The sequence below is a fragment of the Gossypium arboreum genome, chromosome 3, assembly GCF_025698485.1.
Source record: "Gossypium arboreum isolate Shixiya-1 chromosome 3, ASM2569848v2, whole genome shotgun sequence".
NCBI lineage: Eukaryota > Viridiplantae > Streptophyta > Magnoliopsida > Malvales > Malvaceae > Gossypium > Gossypium arboreum.
The window spans coordinates 77,659,788-77,666,641 of NC_069072.1; positions in this window are offsets into that span (position 1 = coordinate 77,659,788).

Here is a 6,854-nt window from a genome sequence, read left to right on the forward strand (position 1 = left end):
TCATAATGGATTGATAATAAGGAATATGGTAAACCATGAAATTGGTGTGGAATGACTAAAAGATAAGGTTGTGTGAATACTAATGGACTAGTATGAAAAGGGGTCATAGTGATGCTATAATGTTGCATGTTTAAGTGTCCAAATATATCATAGGATATGCCATTGAACATATAGAAGTGCATGATTGTTTAAAGGTGACCAATGGCTTAGAGAGTAGCCTCCAAATGATCCATACGGGTAGACATACGGGCATGTGTCTAGTTCATGTTTGACACAAGGTCAGCCCTATGGGCGTGTCGTTCAATTGTATGTCCCCTGTACCTTGAATTTTAGGTTAACATGCATGGTAGTAAACACACGGGTAGACACGCGGCCGTGTGTCTCAACCGTGTGAAGGACATGGCCTTTAGCCATGGGCGTGTGCTTGGCCGTGTGCCTCAAATTTGTATGATGACATCATAAACAAAATGCTCGCTAAAATCACATAAGCTACCACACAGGTGTGTCCCAGGCCGTGTGAGGGATGCAAGCCAAGGACACGAGAGCGTGCTCGGCCGTGTGAAAACTCGTGTAGGTTCGAATTGGAAAATAAATCCAATAATTCCATACGGTTGTGGGACATGGGCGTGCCTCCAAGCACACGGGCGTGTGCATTGCCTCCACACAGGCGTGTGAGGCTTTAACCTAGACATTTTCTTAGAAATTTTGTGAGTTCTTGGTTTAGTCCCGGACTGCTAATGACATAATAGGGACAAATTGACTTTAATTGATTGGTTTTAGTTGGAATGAAATTTTTTTGCTCGGTTCTGTATGTTTGGTTCTACTTAAGTTGGGTAATGCCTCGTACCCTGTTCCGGCATCAGATACGGGTAAAGGGTGTTACATTTATTGTATCAGAGCTACAATTTAGTTGGTTCTTGGACTACATAACATGTGTCTGTGTCTACCTATACCTGCCATGTGTAAATTGTGATAGTGCGACGACTCCTGACGATATTAAACTGTGTTTTTCATATAGTAATGGATCCCAACCGAGCTGTAGCAGATGACGTAGAAAGCATGCACCAGCCCCACTCAAGGGACGGTACCTGAAGAAAGTAGACCCGTAACCATGAGCCAAGGGGGGAAGCTAGAGAGGCCTTCTTGCAAATGATGAATGATTGGTATGCTGAGTTGGTCCATAAGAACCCAGCCGCTCAGACGCAACCTCCTTCACCCCCTTCGAACCCTTAGCCTGTACCCATGATGCCCTGAGGTATAGATTTTATGAAATTTTCTAAAACTTCCGTGGATAAGATTCGAAAACAAGGAGTAGAGGAATTTAGAGCTAACACTGAGGATGATGTTGAGAGAGCCAAGTTTTGGCTCGAGAATTCTATTCGAGTGTTCGATGAACTGTCTTGTACACCTGAAGAGTGTTTGAAGTGTGCTATATCGTTGTTGAAGGATGATCCCTCCCATTGGTGGAAGACTTTGATTTCGGTTATGCCTAAGGAGGTAGTTACTTGGGACTTCTTTCTGGAGGAATTCCAAAAGAAGTATATTAGCGAGAGGTTTATCGACCAAAAACGTAAGGAATTTCTTGAACTTAAGCAGGGTCACATGTCAGTTACCGAATATGAGCGAGAGTTCATTTGGATTAGTAAGTATGCCTGAGAGTGTGTGCACACTGAGGCTAAGATATGCAGGAGGTTTGAAGACAGACTTAATGAGGATATCAGGGTGTTAGTGGGCATCCTTGAACTAAAGGAATTTGTTGTGCTCGTTGAACGGGCATGTAAGGCTGAAGAATTGACAAGGGAGAAGAAGAAAGCCAACTCAGAAGCAAGAGATATGCGAAAGAGAATGATAAACAAATCGACCCCAACTTAGTCTAAGAAATCTAAAGATGTATATTCTCGTTCTTATGCATCACTAGGACGCTCCCATAGAAATCGTAAAAAGTAAAGTTTGGGTTTCCGGACTCAGGCTACATCTGTAGCTAGCGTAGGAGACGCTAAACCTTGTTAACCCGAGTGTGAATACTGCGAAAGACATCATCCGGGCTCATGTAGGAGGAATGATGGGACGTGTTATAGATGTGTTTCTCAAGACCACTTTACTAAAGATTGTCCCGAGACGGACGAGAGATTTCAGAATGTAAGACAGAGTGGTTCGGCTTCAAAGGCAAGACCCCCGAAAAGTGCCGGTACTGGAGTTGGCAGCAAAAATATTACACGAGAGACGGCAGTACAATCTGAGGCTAGGGCTCCGGTTAAGTCTATGCCATACAAGCACGTGAAGAAGTATCGTCTCCTGACGTGATCACTAGTACATTTTCTCTTTATGACACTGTTGTTATTGCTTTGATAGATCCAGGATCTACACATTCGTATACATGCATGAAATTGGCATCTAGCTTGAACTTTCCCGTGGAGTCTACAGAATTCGTGATTAGAGTGTCAAACCCGTTAGGCAAACATGTCTTTGTCGATAAAGTATGTAAGAAATGCCCTTTGATGATTAGGGGTTTTTATTTTTCGGTCGACTTGATGTTGTTTCTGTTTGATGAATTTGATGTTATTTTGGGTATGGATTGGTTGACACTTCATGGTGCTATAATAGATTGTAAACAGAAAGTTATGGAATTGAGACATGAGACTGGTGAAGTCCTTCGAGTCGAATAAGATGAACTTAGTGGCTTGCCAATCGTAATTTCTTTGATGACTGCTAAAAAATGTATGAGAAAAGGAAATGAAGCATATCTGGCTTATGTGTTGAATACAAAGGAATCTGAGTTGAAAGTCGAATCAGTGCCTGTTGTATGTGAGTTTGGGGATGTGTTCCCGGAAGAATTTCTAGGTTTACCCTAGTTAGGGAAGTTGAATTTGGTATTGAGTTAATTCCAGGGACTGCACCTATCTCTATCGCTCCGTATAGGCTGGCTCCGGTGGAGTTCAGGGAATTAAAGTCACAGTTGCAAGAAATGGTTGACAAAGGCCTTATGAGACCCAGTTTTTCACCTTAGGGTGCTCCCGTGTTATTCGTAAAGAAGAATGATGGTTCCATGAGATTATGTATTGATTACCGGCAACTTAATGAGGTAACGGTTAAGAACAAATATCCAAAGCCAAGAATTGATGACTTGTTCGATCAGCTAAAATGAGCAATATGGTCTTCCAAGATAGACTTGAGGTCCAGTTATTACCAGCTGTGAGTTCAGGAGACAGACGTACCTAAGACTGCTTTTAAAACAAGGTATGGTCACTACGAATTCCTTGTTATGCCATTTGGATGGACGAATACTCCAGCTGTGTTCATGGATTTGATGAATAGAATATTTCGTCCATACTTGGATAAGTTTGTTGTAGTGTTCATAGATGACATTTTAATTTACTCTAAAGATGAGACAGAACATGTCGAACATCTGAGAATCGTCTTGCAGACTTTGAGGGATAAGCAATTATATGCCAAGTTCAGTAAAAGTGAGTTTTGGCTTCAGGAAGTTGGATTCTTAGGCCACATTGTTTCTAGTGATAGTATTCAAGTTGATCCTAGTAAACTTTCTGCCATTGTTGAATGTAAGCCTCCAAGGAATTTAACTGAAGTTAGGAGCTTTTTGGTGTGACACCCCTAACTTGACCTTGGTCGGAAAGTGGTTTCGGGACCACAAAAAAAAAATCGAGTCACAAAATTATATAAATTTCCTTTTCTATGTTTATTATATGTAAAGTTTCATGTGTGAAAGTATCGTGTTTTAATTTGTCATTTGAATGTGGAATTATTAAAAAGGACTTATGTGAGAAACTTGAAAATGTGATAGGTTAATTTGTAGTGGCCAAATATTGTATGGTAAAAAAAAAGTGGACTTGCATGTCAAATTATCCACTTTTGAGATAGTGGCCGGCCATGTTGTTATTCAATACAAAATATATGTATTTTCTATTAGTATTATGGCAACTAAATGACTTTATATTATAAATTAATGATAATTAAAATAGAAAAAGGGGGAAGAAAACGAAGTGTTCATCTTTGTTTCTTCTTAGCCGAATGTAAAGAAAAGAAAAGGGAGAACATCATTCGGTCATCCTAGTCCTAATTAAGGTAAGAAGTTTTGGTTAATTTTTGAAATATTAGTTAAATCCTAGTAAATTTCTAAGTTCCTTATTGGACCCATGTTAAATTTTTGATATTTGGTGAATGAATATGGGTTTCGGTCATGGTAGATAACAAGGAATGTGGTTGTTGTTCTTGTTAATTTGGATGAATTTTTGGTGGATAGGTGTTTGAATCAAACAAATGATCATGTGTATACACTAGGTGCTAGTTGAGAAGAATCGGTCACTATATTGGAGGCATTGCCGAATATGAACTTAGTTATTGTGAGTGATGAATGTGTTTTGAGTTGATGGAATAAAAGAATGCTTAAAGATGTGTTACAACAAATTATATGTTAAGCTAAGGTTGTTAAATTATCAATCTTTCTTCCTAGCCGAATATGTGTTTATAAAGTTGAGTTGTTAAATAGATTTTGAAGTTAGCCAATGCATTTATTTTTGAATTTAAGAAGAATGATACATTCGACTATGCTTTGATGTGCTTGGATTGTTGTTCATTGAGTAAATGATTGAGGAATGGTCAAAAGAATTTGAATGCTAAACTAGTTGATTTGTTTATAATGTCCGATTATGACCATTTATAGAGATGTGAATGAATTGTTGTTATGTGAATAAATATTTGTTTGATGATATATATATGTATTCGGCAATGGGATAAAATGTGTATTAAGGCAAGTTTCATGGTGATTATGCTTGTGATGTTGGGTTAATATTCGGCAATATGATTAAATTCATGTATAAGGAAGCATGATAAATTAAGTGGCTCTTTGCTTGTGAATGTGAATTAGATATAAATTAAATAAGCATGAGATCGAGTCATGGCATGAATTATTAAATATGATACATATTGAAATCTATTGTTTTAGATATAGATTAAATGATATGTGATTGCCAAATGTGATTGTTAAGTGAATAATATTAGTTAAGTACTTAAGCAAATCTATTGTTTTACTTAAGCTTAAGAGCAAAGAGGATCAAAGTCGGATAGGGGAAAAGAGAAAGTAAGCGAATAGCCGTGGATATCTAGTCGTCGACCACTTCCGAGGTAAGTTTTAAGTGATTAAACGTTGAGTAAATTCAATCATAATAGGACATAATGAGTTGATTTAATAAGATATGATGTGGCCATGATATGTTTTAAACTCAAATGGTGAGTTCATAAGTGTTTGGACTTGGAAATTTAAGAGCAAATTGTAATATTTTGCTTAGGACAGCAGCAGTAACGTGATTTTAGAAAATCACCATAAATTGATGGTGTGGAATTATAGGCTCAATAAAATATTTAATCAAAGCTTAATTAGTCTAGTTTCTTATAAAAGAGACCGTGTGAGCAAAGAAATTACCTATAAAGAGATACTTAAAGTTGAGTGAGACGGAGTTAGAATGACTCTGAAATCCCCTGTTCGGTTTTTAGAAAATCATTATAATTTGTACAAAAATGGTTATAAGATAAAATTTATATGCTTAGACTCCTTAATGAGTCTAGTTTCAAATGAAATCAAATAGAACACATTTTTTGAATTCTGTACAATGAGAAATTTGATTCGTAGTGAAGAGTGGTTAGATTAGTCAAACAGTGAAACAGGGGAAACTTTAAGAAAAATCAGGTATTGATTGGCCAAACCTAAAATTCTGAAAATTTTATGGATGGAAAATATATGAGTCTATATTCTGGTAAAATTAACGGCAATTGATTTTGAGTTTTTTAGCTCCAGTTATAAATAATTTAGTGACTATTGCTCAGGAAAACAGCTTGTAGTGAATATGTGAATTTGTTGTAAACATTGATGAAACTATTTGAGTTGCTTATAAGCTATTACTGAAATTGATGTATAAGATATGTATATGTGGTAAAACTGAATGGCTAATGTGAAATATGTATGAGATATATATATGTGGTAAAGCCGAATGGCTAATGTGAAATATGTATGAGATATGTATATGTGGTAAAGCCGTATGGCTAATGTGAAATATGTATGAGATATCTATATGTGGTAAAGCCGAATGGCTAATGTGAAATATGTGACAGCCCAAAATTGACCCTAGTCGGAATGTGGTTTCGGGACCACAAAACCGAGGCATAAAAATAATTTAAAATTTATTTTGATGCCTATAATATGTGTGTGCTCATGTGTGACACTTTTTTGGTGATTGATTTAGTGTTATTAAGGTGAATTTCACTAGAAAGGACTTAGTAGTGAACTTTGAAAGTACGATAGGGAATTGTGTGATGACTAATTAAAGCATGCATGCAAAACAATGGACTTGCATGTCAAATTCCCTTTTATAGGTGGTGGCGGCCATGGCAAGGAATTATGGGCAAAGAAAACATGTTATGACATGTTTTGTTAATGCATGATGTATTAAGTGATAAAATAATTAGATGTGGGAAGAGAAATAAAAAAAATGTGTGTGAGAGTGTAGCAATCCCCATTGCCGTGCAAGTGAAAGAAAAACAAAAAAAAATTGTTCATCCTTGTTCTCTCCTTCTTTTGGCCGAAAATTCTAAGAGGAAGAAGAGACTTTTGCTTCATTTTCTTTGTTTAGAAGAGATCTAGAAGGAGATTTGGCTAAACTTGCATCAAGAGTAAGGTATGTATGAGGTTGTGTTATGAGTTTCATGCATGTTTTAGTTGCTAACTTGATGTTCATGTTAGCCATGGTTCAAATCCTTGTTATGCCATGGGAATGGTATTTGGCCAAAGTTGTTATTGTGTTAAAGCCATTGCATGCTAAATGTGAAGCTTGCTAATGATG